Genomic DNA, 17,554 nt, shown 5'->3' on the forward strand with positions numbered 1-17,554 from the left:
CTTTTTTTAAAAAAGAAAGCAAAACAATCTATTTATTGGGACTAACACCTCTGAAAGGAAAAGGGTGAAAGCAGGATGAGACAGAAGGAGGGGGCAGGTAGCAATGTATATCTAACAGTCTCTGCTCATCCAGTGGGAACTCTGAGCAAAAGATATCCACTGAAGAACCCCACTTTGGGTGGAAATGACCAGCCCTGAGTGCTACCACCTTGCTCAGTTTATTCACTGGGAGTTACCCTATGATTCCTTTGATTGGTCATTGGCTTGCACTTCCACGAGAATATTGTAAATTTGATTCTAAAGCTGAGATAGGTCCTAAAGAAAATCACAGTTAGAGGCTGTCAGCTGGGAAATAAGTGTTGCATCTTATGCCCGCTAAGCACTCAGGACCAGCTTTATGGACACGTAACCTATGCAGTCCCACAGGAACCCACATTCAGAAGGGCTCTGCCCTTGTTGTAATGTTTTGCTGGCACTCCCTTAAAATTCTTTTTTTTTAAAGATTTATTTATTTATGCATACAAGAACTGGGGTACAGGCCAGAGGTGTGGGGGTGAGAGGATTCACCAGAGCAATTCAGGCAGATTGACTGAAACACACTGCTGAGGGGAGCAGTGAACAGGTCAGGAGAGGTCTGCTGCGCCATGTGGGTAGCTCCCTGGTGGGTGATCAAACTCGTGCTGCAGTGGCTGTGGATAGCTTCATAGGTTGTGTCTTAACCCTTTGTGCCACCAGGAAGGCCCTCCCTTAAAATTTTTAATTTTATCTTTGAACTTTTGTTTGTTTTTTTTAAGATTTTTTTTTTATATATTTATTTGTACAAGCACTGGGGTACAGGCCAGAGGCGCAGGAGAGTGAGAGAATCCACTAGAGATAGAGCAGGGAGTAGAACAGGAAGAAGTACCGAAACACACTGCTGAGGGGAGCAGCGGGCGAGACAGGAGAGGTCTGCTGCGCCATGTGGGCAGTGCCCCGGTTGGCCGGGAATCGAACCAGCGCTGCAGAGGCTGAGGACAGCTTCACAGTGCTGCACTCAACCCGCTGCACCACGGGGGAGGCCCGAACTTGTGTTTTTGTAAGAAAAGCCCAATAAGATCATGGAGCATGCATTAGAGTTGAGGAAAGGAAATGTGCACAACATATGAATACTCTGGCCCTTGTTACTCTGTTTGCATGTAGTATTAGTTATGCCCTTTTTGAAAAAGGGGCTTGGGCCTCCCCTGGTGGCCCAGAAGTTGAGCACTGGGTTGCGAGGCTGCCCACAGCCTCTGCAGCGTTAGTTCAATCCCTGGCCACCAGCGAGGTCCCACAAAAAAAAAAAAAAAGAAAAAGGGGCTTGGCATTTTCATGTTGCTCCAGGACATGGAAATTATGAAGCCAAATGTCTATGGCCAAATGTCTATGGCCTGGTCCTGAAATAGGGCTATTGGGGGGGGGGATGGGGTGGGTGGCTGTAGCCTCCAAAGGACAGTGCCCAATAGAGGCAAGGTCAAAGTCTGTGTGTTCTTTACCCACACGCAAAATTGTGAGACCACTCAGGGTCAGAACAGCAACAATGGGGTTTATTAAACCAACATAAGAAACAAGGAATTCTCAAGGCCACCAGTGGCCAGCTATCTCACCAGTTAATGTCCACAGTGTCCAAAAGTCCTAAACAAAACCTACTTATCCAAGATGGTGCTGTCCCGTCAACAAGGGTGTGAAGCTTGTAGCCAACTCACTGCAGCTGAAGGTGCTCACAGGCAGGGCCCTGAGTTGGTGCTGGAGCAGCCCCAGATGCTGTCTGAAGGTCAGGATGGACAGCACCAGATGCTGGACCAGACAATAATAGAGATAGCAGCACCGGGAGGCAGTTCTGGATGATCAACAGCTCTCAGAAGTGACCTGGACACAGAGTGCCAATCACCTGCCAACAGTGCTGGGCAGCACTGGTCAATAGGGCCAGTTACCCGGTGACTAGCATTACAGTTTGTTGTGAGTTGATGGCCCACAACAACAGCAGACAGAACTTTGAGGCACCAGGCCCGAAGCCCGGTACTCTTTTCAGGCAATGTTAGAGGAAGACCGGAGGCAGGCACAGTGGCCCCCAACCTCTGCCAAGCTTTTCGGCTTCCCTGAGAAGCCTTTCAGCTTTTACTCTTCCTTTGGAGGTTGGCTGCTGGTCGTGCCTGAGAGAACTTGGTCTGAGCAAGCAAGTGTCCAATCCAAGCGAGTGAGTCTGAGCAAATCTCAGAGTACTGGAGTCTGAGTGTGGGAGAGCAGTACCCCAAGCTGGCTCCTGCCCTGCCTAATCTCCTCTTCAGGGTCTCCCCACCTACCAGCCTGATTGGACCGGTTTCAATCCTATGGCTAGTTGAACCACTTAGCTATCAGCTCATGGGTCGCACCTGATCAGTCCATTCCATGATCCAGGCACCAAATCCACGGGCTTCTCTACTTCTGCAACTGGAGGGAGCCACAGCACTGGAGCTGACCCGTGGGCTACAGGGGCTGCATGCCCTGGGCAGCATGGTAGGGGAACCACTGCTGCCTGCCATGACTGCTGGCCCCTGCCTGCAGCCTGAGCCCCAGGGGGACCACTTGTGGCAGGCAGTAAAGTGCCCACCACCTGCTGCCGTTTGCACTACTGTAGGGTAAGTAAAAAGTATCAGGCTTTTCTGCCCTCCTGCCATTAGAGTAAATGCATGCCTGATGGCAGACACCTGGAGTAGGGTATGGGCCTGCATAGGTGGGTACTCCTGGGTTGAGAGACTGGGCTTATAAGGGCAGCAGCGTGGGGACGCCAGCAGACCCAAAGAAGCGAGAAGGAGGACAGACGAGAGCAGCACCAGCAGAGAAACAGGCCATGAGAGAACACCAGAGAGCCCAGGAAGAGTGAAGATTTGCTGGGGGCTAGGAAGCCTGACAGCCCTCCAGCACCCCTGCCTGCTGTGTACCCAGTAAAATCCCAATAAAAGCCTGAAAAGCCACTGAGGGCTCCAGGACTCCTTCACCCTTCTGCTCAGATCATAGAGATCCTGCTCTGTGCTCTTCTTGCCACTGCAACTGGCCACGAGCAGTGCTCTGGGGCCTGGCCCTGGAACTCCAAGGGGGGGCCTCTGGTTTTAGTTCTAAGGTGGGTATCACATTGTGTACTGCATGTAGTACACAGGTTTTAATGTTGCCTGCTCATATATCTGCTGCCACTTTAGGGAATACTGATTTTTTTTTTTTAACTATGCATCAGTCTGAAAAGAAAAATGCTTTTATGTCTATCCTTTAATCTTTCTCCCTCTAATCTTGTACCCATCATTTACCTCATTGTAAATTGTTTGAAAACAAAATTCAACTAAGATATAGTGGCAGGAAGACCACAGGGCAGGTTTTCTATGACCCGGACAGGCTAAAGGAGGAGTCCTGGAGCACTTGGTGGCTTTTTCAGGCTTTTATTGAGTTTACCAGGTACAGGGCAGGCAGGGGTACAGTGGGTTGGGTGCGGTAGGAGGCCGGCAGGCCTCCTAGCCCCTGGAGAATATTCACTCTTCCTGGGCTTATCCAACTTTCTCTCTCTTGGTCTCTGTTTCACTGCTGGTTCTCTTCCGGTTTCTCCTGTCACTCTGATGGCATTCTCGTGAATCTGCCCCTATAAGCCCAGTCTTAGCCCAGGTGTATCCCACTTATGTATGCCCACACCCTACTCCAGGTGCCCGCCATCAAGCATGCATTCAGGACTGCAGGGATCCATCAACCCTAATGGCAGGAGGGGAGAAAAGCCTGACATTTACTTTACAGTAGATTTTAGAGATCTTATTGGATTTACTCACCAACTCATCAATCAAGCAGCAGCACTCTAGCAGATGGAGAGGAGCACTGAGGATCCTGTACGAAATGAAAGACTTACAGGTAAAAAGGAGCAGGAAAAAGGAAATTACACTAGGCAAAAAATGCAGGTTGGTTACTGCAAGATTCCTGTAGGGGATAGCAGGAATTTATCAGATTACCTACCTAGAGCTGATCAGGCCACTCCTGATTGGGTGGTTTAAGATTGCACTTCTGAAAATAAACAACTATAAACCAGAGACAAACTAGGGGGGGCCGGGGAAAGGAGGGAATAAGGCCAAAATAAGGGGGGTGCAATTGTATGGGGAATACAAAATAATAATAAAATTAAAATTGCACTTCTGGGGGGCCTCCCCTGGTGGTGCAGCAGTTGAGCACTGGGCTACAAAGCTGCCCGCAGCCTCTGCAGCGCTGGTTCGATCCCTGGCCACCAGCGAGAGTCCCACATTACGCGCAGACCTCTCCTGCTGTGCCCGCTGCTCCCCTCAGCAGTGTACTTCGTCAGTCTGCCTGTTCCCTGCTCTGGTGAATTCTCTTACCCTCCTGCGCTTCTGACTGTCCCAGTGCTTATATAAATAAATAAATAAATCTTTTAAAAAAAATTGCACTTCTGGGAAAAGCTGAAATTATAATTAACTATGGGTTTGGTCATGTGGAGCTTAGCATACATGACTCCATTTGGGACCTGTTGTCTTGTTTTGAACAGAGCAAAAGATCACTGTTGTAATATTTGTGGAAGAGACTCTTATCCCCCAGTATTGCCCTTCCCTTACTTAGAAGTAAAACCTACAGTTTTCAGTGCTCAGAATGAAGACTATAATTTACTAGCTCCCTCGGAACAAAGTGTGACTAAGTTCTGCTAAATAGATATAAATGGAAGTCATGTGAAACTCCCAGAATTTTTCTTTTAAAGGAAGAATTTCACCCTTTTTTTTCCCTTCCTCTTTCCTGCTACCTGGAATGTAGTTGTGAGGGCTAGAACTCATGTTTTCATCTGGAACCATGAGATAGGAGACTGGCAGAGTAATAAGATGGAAGGAATATGTATGTTTCTAGACTCCTTTTTTTATTATTTTTTAAAGGTTATTTATGCATACAAGAGCTGGGGTACAGGCCAGAGGTGTGGGGGTGAGAGGATTCACCAGAGACAGTGGGGAACAACAGGCAGAATGACTGAAATACACTGCTGAGGGGAGCAGCAGGAGAGACAGTAGAGGTCTGCTGCGCCATATGGGTTGCTCCCTGGCCAGGGGTCGAACACATGCTGCAGTGGTTGCCAATAGCTTCATAGGTTGCGTCTTGACCCCTTGCAACACCAGTGAGGCCCTATTTCTAGACTCATTTTATGTGGAAGATAAATTTCTTTGTGCTTAAACCACTACTATTTGAGGTTTTCAGTTATAAGAAAGTGGACTTAATCCTCCGGTATAGTTCTTTAAATAAATGTGGAGGAGTAAATGTGTGTCTATCATTGCCCCACCCAAGGAGGATACTCCAAACTGTTTTTGTTGAGTTCTACCTTACCAGGGGCTGAGATTCTCCTATAGTGTTTCCAGCTCTACCTTTTGGTCAAGGGTATGAAAGGGAATAAAACAAAAAAGAAAATCAGTGAATATGGTAAGCAAGTTTGCTTTCCCTTATCACTCACAGGGTTGCAGTCCAAGAGGAGGGAGCCTGGTGGCAGGACCATCCAGTGCCTTTGTTGCAGAAATAAATTCTAGACTTTTACCCAAGCAGAGGAAGAACAAGCAGTACTTCAGGAATGGTGAGGTCAGGAGAAGCTTTATTACTCGGGCATGAAGTCCCAGACCTGGGTAGCCCGTAAGTTCTGAGCAATGGTTTAAAGACCAAGGGTTCCTTTATACACAACTGTGTCCATATCTGTTACATTGATAGCATCGTTTTTCAGCAGGCACAACCATTGCTGCGAAGTCCCCAGAAAAAGGGGGGAAGGCAAGGGGGAAAGGTGCAGGCATTGGGGGATGGCCTTGGAGAGACAGACCAGCTGGTTGGCTACCCGATCTTGTAGATAAGAGTGCTGAGGCCCTGGCCATGAATCTTGAAAGGGAAGGAGCTGTAAGTAAGCAAACTTGTTGATTATGCCTGCATTGGAGTGTTCATTGCACCTGGGCTCGAAGTTCTGCTGGAATCTTTATTATATTCATTTGCTCAATAATATATTTTTGCTCCACCTTCAGCCCCTCCCCCTTTCTTTGATGTTCCTCCCCTATTGCTTGTCCTCCAGCTTTATGACCTTATAACTCAAGTTGTAATCTATGCCTGTAACCTATTTTAAACTAATCGAGTATAAAAAGAAACTTTTGTGTATGCTCAAGGAACAGATTTTTTTTTTTTCCAGAGAGAACCCTCTCCTATCTGGTGCCCATTGGTGTAATAACAATAAACCTCAATAAACCCATACCTGTTTGACCTTAGAGTGCTGATCGGTTCTTTCTAGCCTGGCAAACAGTTTTTCCATAATAGGTGGATTGTGGAAGGGGGACTTACAGATATCAACTATTGTTGAAAGGTGGGTTGTCCATAGATTGACATAGACGAAGGGAGAGATATTTTTCACTCTGCTCTCTAGTTATTGTGACAGAAACTTTTTTTTTTAAAGATTTATTTTTATTTATTTATACAAGCACTGTGTATAGTCAGAAGCGCGGGAGGGTGAGAGAATTCACCAGAGCCAGAGCGGGGAGCAGAGCAGGCAGAAGGACCGAGGTACACTGCTGAGGGGAGCAGCGGGCGGCAGGAGAGGTCTGCGCGCCATGTGGGACCCTCCTCCCGTGGCAGGGGAGCAGATGGGGATCGAACCAGTGCTGCAGAGGCTGCGGGCAGCTTCACAACCCAGCGCTCAACCGCTGCGCCACCGGGGAGGCCCTGTGACAGAAACTTTATTCCTTGTATTCCTTTATTTTTTTAAAGATTTTTTTAAAGATTTATTTATGCATACAAGAGCTGGGGTACAGGCCAGAGGTGTGTGTGTGGGGGGGGGTGAGAGGATTCACCAGAGATAGTGGGGAACAGAACAGGCAGATTGATGGAAGTACACTGCTGAGGAGAGCAGCGGGAGAGTCAGGAGAGGTCTGCTGCACCATGTGAGTTGCTCCCTGGAGAGCAGGGGGATCGAACTCGTGCTGCAGAGGCTGAGGACAGCTTCATAGGTTGCATCTTAACCCCTTGCGCCACCAGGGATGTCCTTTTTTTAAAAAAAAGATTTATTTATGCATAAAAGAACTGGGGTCAGGGATCCAACTTGCACTGCAGTGGCTGCGGCTAGCTTCATAGTTTGCGCCACCAGGGAGGCCCTTTTATTTTCGTAAAGATTTCCTTTTTGGCCTTTGTGGTGGCTCAAGGGGTTGAGCACTGCATTATGAAGCAGACTGCAGCCTCTGCAGCATGAGTTCGATCCCCAGCCGGCCAGGGAGCAACCCACATGGAGCAGCAGACCTCTCTTGTCTCGCCCACTTCTCCCCTCAGCAGTGTACTTCAGTCAGTCTGTTCTGTTCCCCACTCTTTCTCTACTGATCCTCTCACGCCCCACACCTCTGGCCTGTACCCCAGCTCTTGTATGCATGAATAAATCTTTTAAAAAAGATTTTTAGGGCCTCCCCGGTGGCGCAGCGGTTGAGCGCTGGGTTGCGAAGCTGCCCGCGGCCTCTGCGGCGCCGGTTAGATCCCCGGCTGCTCCCCGGCCACCGGAGGAGGGTCCCACATGGCGCGCAGACCTCTCCTGCCGCCCACTGCTCCCCTCAGCAGTGTACTTCGGTCCCTCTGCCTGCTCTGCTCCCTGCTCTGGCTCTGGTGAATTCTCTCGCCCTCCCGTGCTTCTGACTGTACCCAGTGCTTGTATAAATAAATAAAAAAATCTTTAAAAAAAAAAAAAAAAAAAAAAGATTTTTATACAAGAACTGGGGTACAAGTCAGAGGCATGGGAGGGTGAGAGAATTCACCAGAGACAGAGTGGGGAGCAGAACAAGCAGACTGACCGAAGGTACTACTGAGGGGAGCAGCAGGCGAGACAGGAGAGGTCTGCTGTGCCATGTGGGAATCTCCCTGGCTGGCCGGGAATCGAACCCGCACTGCAGAGGCTGCAGCGCTGCGCTCAACCAGCTGTGCCACCAGGGAGGCCCGTATTCCTCTTTCTTCCATTTGAGTCTCTAATTTGCTCTCGCTTCCCACTATGCCTGGCCTATGTCTTATTTAATTCTAGGGGAGAAAGAGCTGGTAGACAAATTTCTGAGACTTCATTTGATATATTCTAGAAGTTTCTTTCAATATATTTATGCACCTATTTCATCTTCAGTGTAGACCGAAAGAAGAAAGTTGGCACTTAGCATACCAGTGAGCATGAAAAGGGACCAGGGGGAAAAACACAGAACATAACTAGAATATTAGTTTGAAATAGAGCCTATTATGGGAAGGAGTCACTCTAATTATCATGGTGACGGCCTCTGATGGTATCACTAAGATATGATACATGTGGACTGAATTCTCAGAATAATCTCCCAGACACAAGATCTATAAATGCATGTGGTTGAATTCTTTAATAAGTGACAAATGGCATAGTTTCAGAGTGAGGCAAGGTACGGACCACATCATCCCAGCTGCTCAATGGTTGAAATTTCTATACTCAGTCCATGAGAGCTGCTGGTTCCTTTAAAGAGGTTCTTGTGTGCATGACAGAGCATCCGGGAAGGTAAGGCTTTCCAAGCACATCAACATCAGTCTTCTCTGACTTCTGGTCAGCAATGATATTGAATCAAGCCCTTTGGATAATTTTTTTAATGCTGGCTCTGGCTGTCTGCATCAATAGCCCCTACAGGGGCTGTATCTGACATTTATAAACGTGTTTACTCTTCCCTTCACTTGAATAGACAAGAGTCAGAGAACCCTCTGAATCATGTGGCTCTAGGCGATTTGAGGTCCAGGCTCTTCTTTAAATCATCTCTTTAACTTTCAATATTTCAAGACAGAATTTGCACAAAAAGACCATTAAAAGGGGGAAAAAGCCAGGCAGTGCTCTGCTTTGAACAGATAAACAATTAAGCTCAAATCAACCTCACTTAAGAGATGCAGCTCCGGGCATTCCTACTGATACAGATCAGGAAGGCAAAGTAAAACGGCAAGGTAAACAAACAATTATCTACACAATTTGATCAATATGGAACTGGAACTCTGCCAAACAAGACCTTCCTTAAAAGCATCATCTTATGGCCTCCCTGGTGGCAAAAGGGGTTAAGCACTGCAGTATGAAGAAATCCACAGCCTCTGCAGCACGAGTTCAATTTCGGCCAGCCAGGGAGAAACCCACATGGTGCAGCAGACCTCTCCTGTCTCTCCCGCTGCTCCCCTCAGCAATGTATTTCAGTCAGTCAGTCTTCCTGTTCCCCACTGTCTCTGGTGGATCCTCTCATCCCCCCTCCATCTCTGACCTGTTCCCCAGCTCTTGTATGCATGAATAAATAAATCTTTAAAAAAAAAAGCATAATCTTAAGACGGGCTGGAATTATAAACCAAATAACTGCCTTCAATTTTCTCCTTATTTTTGAATAAACACTGTTCAAAAGAACTGAGGCTCTATGCTGCTTATTCTACTTTTCTATTTCTCCCTCCTCCACATTGATTGCCTGGCTCCTTGGCATGCATAATCTGGGCACCCCTGCCTCTTAGCTTCTGGTTGAGTTAGGCTATGGGGGTGGAAGTTGGCAAGAGACTGAAAAGTAGGTGAGGGTAGTTATTCCATCGCCATCAACATCTCACCTGCTCCCTCTCTTCGATGAAGTCATGCCCACGTTTGCCTCCCTTTAACGCCAGCTTCCGTGCTGTGGTCTTGCACAACTCCAGCGCTCAGCTGGGATACCTTCACACTATTTCTTTGCAAGCCCTTGTTGTAGAGCAACCTCGATACAAAACGGGGTGCCTGACTGTGGGTCCTCACCCGCGCGCTTAAAAGGACTTATCTGCTCTACTGCAGGCACACGTGAAAGGTTAATAAAAGGTTTATTTACAAGGGAAGGGGAAATGAGGAAATGTACAGCTCTGGGAGAAAAGCGGGAGACAAAGTTTTAAATGAGTCCTACCCGATTTGCCGATCAGGAATCCCAAAATGGCGCTCTCAGAGTTGGCTGCCAGCCAGGAGCGGTGAAGCCAGGAGGCGAGCGATCGCGAGCCAGAGAGAGCCCAAGGCCCACGTGTTTGGTTTTTTATATCCAACCTGGCTGCCCAACTCCACCCTCAGGTCCCAGCCACCCTCCCTTGGTGGTGATGGGATTTGTCTTTCCCAGAGTCTTGTTGGCTTTAGTCTGGAGTGGGGGTGGGGTCCACAAAGCCTGTATGGGATTAACTCAGGACATCACTTCCCCCTAACACCCTGACTGGCCTGGTAATGGCTTCCCACTGCTGCTACTCCCTGGATGCTTCAGCCTCCTTTGTTCCCTTAGTCAGTCCATACATTTGTAAATATTCCCTCCTTAAAAAGTTCATTTAAAAAAAACCCAGCTTAGGGGAAACCCCTAGAGGCACAGGGGTTAAGATGCAACCTATTGATACCAGAATTATAGGTTTTCAGGCCTAGTCTCCCAGCCAGGAAAGGATCCCAGGCTGCAGGGGCAGCACTGAGTCCCAGCCACTAGGTCACCACGGGTTGGCGTCTCAAGAAGCCACCAGGAACTTCACAGACACTCAGGCAAGCAAATGAGAAGAGGCAGATTTGTTTAGAGAAAGAAAAATTTATTGAGGAGAAAAGGAACAGAAATAAAGTGGTACTCCCTGGCCGTAGAACCAGGCCGGGGGCGGGGGGGGGGGGGGCAAGGAAGCCGAAGTGGAGTCATGATTCAGGAATATAGACCTTCTTTCCCTCATTATTCTAAAGCCCCACCAGTCTCTTTGTGATTGGTTAGTTCTCAGTGGTCTCACTGCCTAAATGTCTCTGTGCCCAGAACTAAGTCTCTGTGTCCCAGCCTTTATGTATTTTTTCTTTATTGTCCTCTATTTGAAATCTCTGTTGACCTTAGTCCTGGGGTGTTTGATTAGTTCCCTTTGGAATTTGTTGCCCTTGTCTCTGGATCCTTCCTTAACTCTCCTGAAGTCCCTGCACTGTCCTTGAGGCTGCCTAAGTATCCCTAACTTGCCCTAGGATTCACTATGAAGTTATCAGCAGCCACTGCAGCATGAGTTCAATCAGTTCTTGTGGGGTACAGGCCAGAGGTGTGGGGGGCAAGAGGATTCACCAGAGACAGAGTGGGGAACAGCAAGAACTGGGGTACAGGCCAGAGGTATGAGGGGCGAGAGGATTTACCAGAGACAGAGTAGGGAACAGAATGGGAGGTATGTCCAAAATACACTGCTGAGGGGAGCAATAGATGAGGCAGGAGAGGTCTGCTGCACCATGTGGATTGCTCCCTGGCCAGGGATCAAACTGGTGCTGCAGTGGCTGCGGACGGCTTCATAGGTTGAGTCTTAACCCCTGTGCCACCAGGGAGGCCCCAATAAATAAATCTTTTAAAAAAGAAAAAAGAGGGCCTCCCTGGTGGTGCAGTGGGTTGAGCGCTTCACTGTGAAGCTGTCTGCAGTGTGGGTACGATCCAGCTGGCTGCGGAGCTACCCACATGGTGTAGCAGACCTCTCCTGTCTTGCCCGCTCCCCTCAGCAGTGTATTTCTGTCAATCTGCCTGTTCTGTTCCCCACTCTGGTAATCCTCTTGAGACAGGGCAAGCTAGGGTTATTAGGCAGTTTTAGGGACAGTGCAGGAGGGGACCTCTGAAGAATTTAGGGAGGCTTCAGAGATAAGGACAACCAAAGAAATATAACCAATTCCATTAGGAAAAACAAACATGCCAGGACCAAGGACAACATTGTTAATGCTGGTCCTGGTTTCCTTCAGGTGGTAAAGGGAGGCGGAGATTGGAGAAATGGAGAGTGGTTTAATTTATGGTCACATTAGAAGGGCAGCTGTTTAACTTCAATGCAGGGATGCCCATCCAGAGGACTGGGCCATAAATTTAAAGATGCAACAAATGGAAAAAGAAAAAGCTGTTAGATAAGAAATGTAAAGATCCCCACTCAGTAACAAATTAAGTGAGACAACCGAGAACTAACCAATCACAGAGAGACTGGTAAAGCTTTAGAATAATTGTTACCGAACGCCGGCCTCAGTTTCCCTCAGCCAATAAAAGGAAACTGAGTTTGAGGAAAAGGAAAGCGGTTTTATTTGTCGACAAATGAGGAGGGCGGCAGACTCACGTCCGAAAAACCACCGTCCTGCTCTTTGGCAGTGGGCAGGGGTATTTATACAGGGGGAGATGGGTAGGGGTCCACGAAGGGGAGGGGGAGCTGCAACAAATGGGGAAGACAAGCCATCAATCCTGTCAGTGCTAAATAAGGGGAATCACAAGGAATGGGGTAAAGACAAACTTGTTAACTGTATCACAGAGACAAGTGGGCGCCAGCTCAACAGGGAGATGGATGGGTGTCAGCTCATTCATCTTAAGGGAAGGGGAAGGTGTCAAGGCACAGAGACGGGTGATCGCCAGTTTGTTTTCCTTAGGACGAGGGGGAAGGGTCTGCAGGGAAACCGGTGGGCGCCAGCTTGTTTTTCTTCCCAAGGGGAGGGGAAGCTGCAACAAATGGGAAAGACAAGCCATCAATCCTGTCAATGCTAGATAAGGGGAATTGCAAGGAATGGGGGAAAGACAAAGTTGTTAACTGTATCATAATCCCCACTCTCAATTATAACCTTCCATTTCTATGGGGAAATGGGGCGTAGTATCTTCTGGCTGCTTCCTGCTGAACAGGGTCGTCGTTGGGTTGTTTTTTATGGAAGGCCTGCACTTGTTGATGCCACAGCTGCTGGCGTAAAGTTAAGGCCTTTGTGGCAGTACTGCAGCAATAGGGAACACAGCCTGTAAGGAGTCGAAGTATCAGGTATCCCACGATTCCTATTAATAAGAGAGAGAGACCCAAATGCAACAGAGACGATAAAATAGACCGAATACCTGCTGGGATCCAAGAGAACAAATCAGACAGACCATTTGTAAATCCCTGTTCCATTCCATCTAACATGGATGTATGGTGATTAAGAGTTTGTTGTAGCCATGTAGCTTGGTGACGGATCTCTTCAATACTGGTTTCTACCTGGTTAGAAGTGTTGATGTATACACAGCAAGATGTGTTTGCAATGACACAGACTCCACCCTGCTCAGCCAGGATGTAATCTAGAGCCAAACGATTGTCCAATACTACTTTTGCTAGAGAGTTAAGAGAGAGTTGTAATTTGGCTAGAGCGTTGGCAGTTTCATTAGCTATAGTAGTGAGGGTTTTAGACAAATTCCGGAGCACATGTTGATGTGTAGCCACCCCCCACCAAGGTAACAAAGTATATCCAAAAAAGTATTCATCCCCATCAGGCAGTCCTCCTGGCAAGTCACGGGTCAGTCGAGTGTATAGTTTAAGTGAGCTTGCCCAATGTTGGCTTTCGTTTAAGGAATGAATAGAGAAAGGAGTTACTAACACACCCAACAAACACTGAGTGTGATTTGTTGTGCGGGTAAGGCATTCAGTGGCCCATGGCTTATCTTCAAACTTACAGACAAAAATGTAGCCCACAGGGGCACAGTACACTAAGTTATGATTTGTAGTTGACAGGAAAACGGTTCCAACTATAAATCCTACTCTTTCTTCCCAAGGGCGGTCTCGTAGTAAATCACGTACATCTGAATTTTTAATAACATTGTATATAACACTTCGTTGGGAACATACCGGTAATTGGCCCTCAGGATGAGGTGATGTCATGTTATAAAAACCAGGGGTTCGGATACCAGTAGGTTTTCCTTTTATCTCTATCTCCACCAGTTCTCCAGGGGACAATGGGAGGGAAATACAAGGAATATTTGAGACATTTTCCCCTGGAAAATGTGCTATACGAACTCGGTATAGTACTGTACGCAGCTGAGGGTCTCTGGTATTTACCCATCTACCATCAGGTATGTGAGAAAAGTTCTTTATCGGGTGCACAAGAGGATCTCCATGATCCAAAGCAGTCTTAGCCCTGGGGAGACAAATCCAACAGTTAACAGATTGCGTAGCAGAGGCGAGGGTTTGAGTAATTTTTACAAGGGCATTTTCTTTCCAAGCAAGTGACATAAAGGAAGGAAATAAAAACATATAGAGAAAGAGAAACATCATGATTTTTTAAACAGATATTTTAAATCCTCCACAGGTTCGCATGTCCACCGAGGAGTTACTCCTATGTGTGCTGGTGGGCACTGTTTAACTCGGGTGTGATGTACCCAAGCCTTTTGTCCGGCCAACTTTAGGGCTGTGTGTGTGCTTAGCAACACTTCATACGGGCCCTTCCAAGTTTCAGCTAGTTGTTGATCCGGTCCGCGTTCCCTCCAAACTTTCAGGAGCACTTGGTCTCCTGGCTTAAAAGGGTGAAGCGGAGTCTCCAGTCGTGGTGAAGACCTGGAAAAAGCAAACTCATGTATGGTGGTTAAAAGTTGATTTATCTGCATTACATATTGTTTAATTTTAGCTTCTCCAGTCAGAGCTAAATTACTACATCTTTTTTCTGGGGCCAGAAAAGGTCTCCCAAAAACAATTTCATAAGGGCTTAACCCAAGCCCACTTCGGGGAGCCACCCTTATTCGTAGTAGGGCAATAGGCAATACCTTATCCCATTTTAAACTTGTTTCCTGACACAGTTTAGCAAGGGTCTTTTTAAGAGTGTGGTTCATTTTTTCCGTTTTTCCAGTGGATTCTGGTCTCCAGGAAGTGTGGAGCCGCCATGTCAGTTGGAGAGCCTGACTTACTTGCTGGACTACTTCAGATATAAAAGAAGCTCCATTGTCACTTTGTATGGAAGAAGGGAGTCCAAATCGAGGGATGAGTTCCTTTAACAATGTTCTCGTTACTTCAGAGGACTTTTCAGTTCGGGTTGGAAAAGCTTCCACCCACCCAGAAAAAGTATCTACATAAACAAGCAGGTATTTAAAATTTCCCGTAGTGTGAGGCATTTGTGTGAAATCTACTTGCCAGTCATCAAAGGGGCTGTCTCCTACATGTTGCACTCCTTGCCCAGTAGGTCGTCTGTTTGTTTTTGGGTTGTTGCGGGCACACAGTATACAGTTTTTAGTCACCTTTTGAACAATGCGTGAAAGTTCGGGGCCCCTTAAATGAGGCCTCACAAAGTTCATTAGAGCATCTCGGCCATAATGAGTGCTTTCATGCAGATGTTTTATTACCGGCCATACCAATGTCTGAGGCAGCAGGATCAGACCATGGACGTTTTTCTTCCACCCTGTTTCCTTATCTTCTTCTACAAAGCCCCATTCTGTGGCCTTTTTCTTATCTTCTTCTGAATAGACTGGACGATAAGGGGTTAAATCTAACTGGGGAATGAGGGCTCCAAGGAAACAATTGCCCTTCGCAGCTCTTTTTGCAGCCAGGTCTGCTACCCGGTTTCCCTTTGCCACTTCTGATGTTGCTTTCTGATGTCCGGGGCAGTGCATAATGGCAATTTGCTTTGGCTCACTTACAGCCTGTAATAGAGCTAAAATCTCAGTGGCATACTTAATTTCTTTATTTCCAGAGGTTAATAACCCTCTCTCCTTCCATATAGCACCATGTGCGTGTACTATCATAAAGGCATACTTGGAATCCGTATAGATGTTTACCACCTTATTGGCAGACAATTGCAGAGCTCTGGTGAGGGCTATGAGCTCTGCTTTCTGGGCTGAAGTGTTAGCTGGGAGAGCAGCTGCTTCAATTATTCGTTGCCCCTCTACTACAGCATAGCCGGCTTTTCTCACCCCTCCTTCCACATAGCTGCTTCCATCAGTAAACAATTCCCAGTCAGGGTTCGGGAGGGGTCTATCAATTAAGTCCATCCTACTAGAAAAAACAGTCTCAAGTACTTCTAGGCAATCATGCTCCAGGCTTCCACCTTCCTCAAATGGTAGTAAAGTGGCAGGGTTAAGGGAGGATACGATCCTTAATTTAACATTAGGATTATCCAAAAGGATGGCCTGGTACCTTCCCATCCGTCCCGCAGTAAGCCAGTAACCTCCTTTCTGCTCTAGTAAGGTCAGTACTTGGTGAGGGACATGTACTACTGTGGGCTGTCCCAGTGTAAATTTCTCAGCTTCTTGCAATAGGTCACAAGTTGCTGCCACAGCTCGGAGGCAGGGAGGCCACCCTTTCACAGTGGGTTCCAGCTGTTTTGAGAGGTAAGCTACTGGGCGTGGTGTCGTGCCCAACCTCTGGATTAGTACACCGAGACTAACTCCTTGTTTTTCATGGACAAATAACTCAAACTCCTTTTGCAAGTCAGGCAGTCCCAAAGCAGGAGCTGTCATTAGTTTTTGTTTTAGTTCCTCAAAAGAATGTTGACATTGGGTGGTCCACACTAGGGGTTCAGTATCGGCTCCCTTTAAAGCTTCATACAACGGTTTTGCCATAAGTCCAAAGTTTGGAATCCAGATACGGCAAAAACCTGCCATTCCGAGGAATCCCCTCAACTGCCTCCGGTTGTGGGGGGCTTTTAGGTTTAGAATAGCCTGCTTCCGGTCAGTCATTAAACTGCGGGTTCCTTTGCTAATCTGGAATCCTAGATAAGTCACTTGTTGTTTTCCAATCTGGGCTTTTTGCCTTGACACTTTATATCCACAGTGGGCCAGATGATTTAGGAGAAGTATTGTATTGGCCAGGCATGATTCTTGGGATGGACTGGCAACAAGTAAATCATCCACATATTGTAACAGGATACCTTCATTAAAATGAATGTTTTTTAAATCTTTGGCCAAACATTCACTAAAAATTGTGGGGGAATTCTTGAATCCTTGGGGAAGCACAGTCCAACAATACTGGGAGATTATTCGAGTTTCAGGATCTTGCCACTCGAAAGCAAAAATTAATTGAGATTCTCTTTCCAAAGGAATACAAAAGAAGGCATCCTTCAGGTCTAGCACTGAAAACCATTCATAGTCACTAGGGAGTGCAGTTAGTAAAGTGTAAGGGTTGGGTACAGTGGGATGAAGATCTTGGACCACTTCATTTACTGCCCTCAAATCTTGTACAAACCGATACTCCTCAGAGTGAGGTTTCTTTACTGGCAGAATGGGGGTGTTGTATGGTGACCTACAAGGGCGAATAAGCCCATGGTCTAGGAATCGAGTCAATATTGGTTGGATTCCTTTTAATGCTTCCTTTTTCAAAGGATACTGTTTTTTATGAGGATAGGAAGTTTTCTCCTTCAGTCTAATTTTTATGGGAGTTACATTTATTGCTCGTCCTGGAATCCCGTCTGCCCATACGGAGCTACTCACTTTTTCGCAGACTTCTGATGGGATAGGTTCTGCATCTTTTTCTTCACCAATCAGCAAGGTTTGAAGGTGTAAAGCATTCTCTGAAGGTACTTGTAGATGAAGCTGTTGTTCTTTTGGTGAGAAGGAAATTTGAGCATTTAACTTACATAACAGGTCTCGTCCCAAGAGTGGGATTGGGCAGTCAGGCATATAGAGAAATTTATGTTTCATGCGCTTTTCTCCCATGTGACACTCCAATGGTTGTAAGAGAGGCTGTTGCTGTACTTGGCCAGTAACTCCAACCACCGCTACAGTTTTTTCACTAAGTGGAACCAATTTGGAATTAAGAACTGAGTAAGTAGCTCCAGTGTCCACCAGAAAATCAATTAATCTGTTCCCCACTGTCAGTTTTACCCGGGGCTCTT

Source organism: Talpa occidentalis, unplaced genomic scaffold (genome assembly GCF_014898055.3).
Source record: "Talpa occidentalis isolate TD23 unplaced genomic scaffold, MPIMG_talOcc4v2.1 talOcc4.15, whole genome shotgun sequence".
Classification (NCBI taxonomy): Eukaryota; Metazoa; Chordata; class Mammalia; order Eulipotyphla; family Talpidae; genus Talpa; species Talpa occidentalis.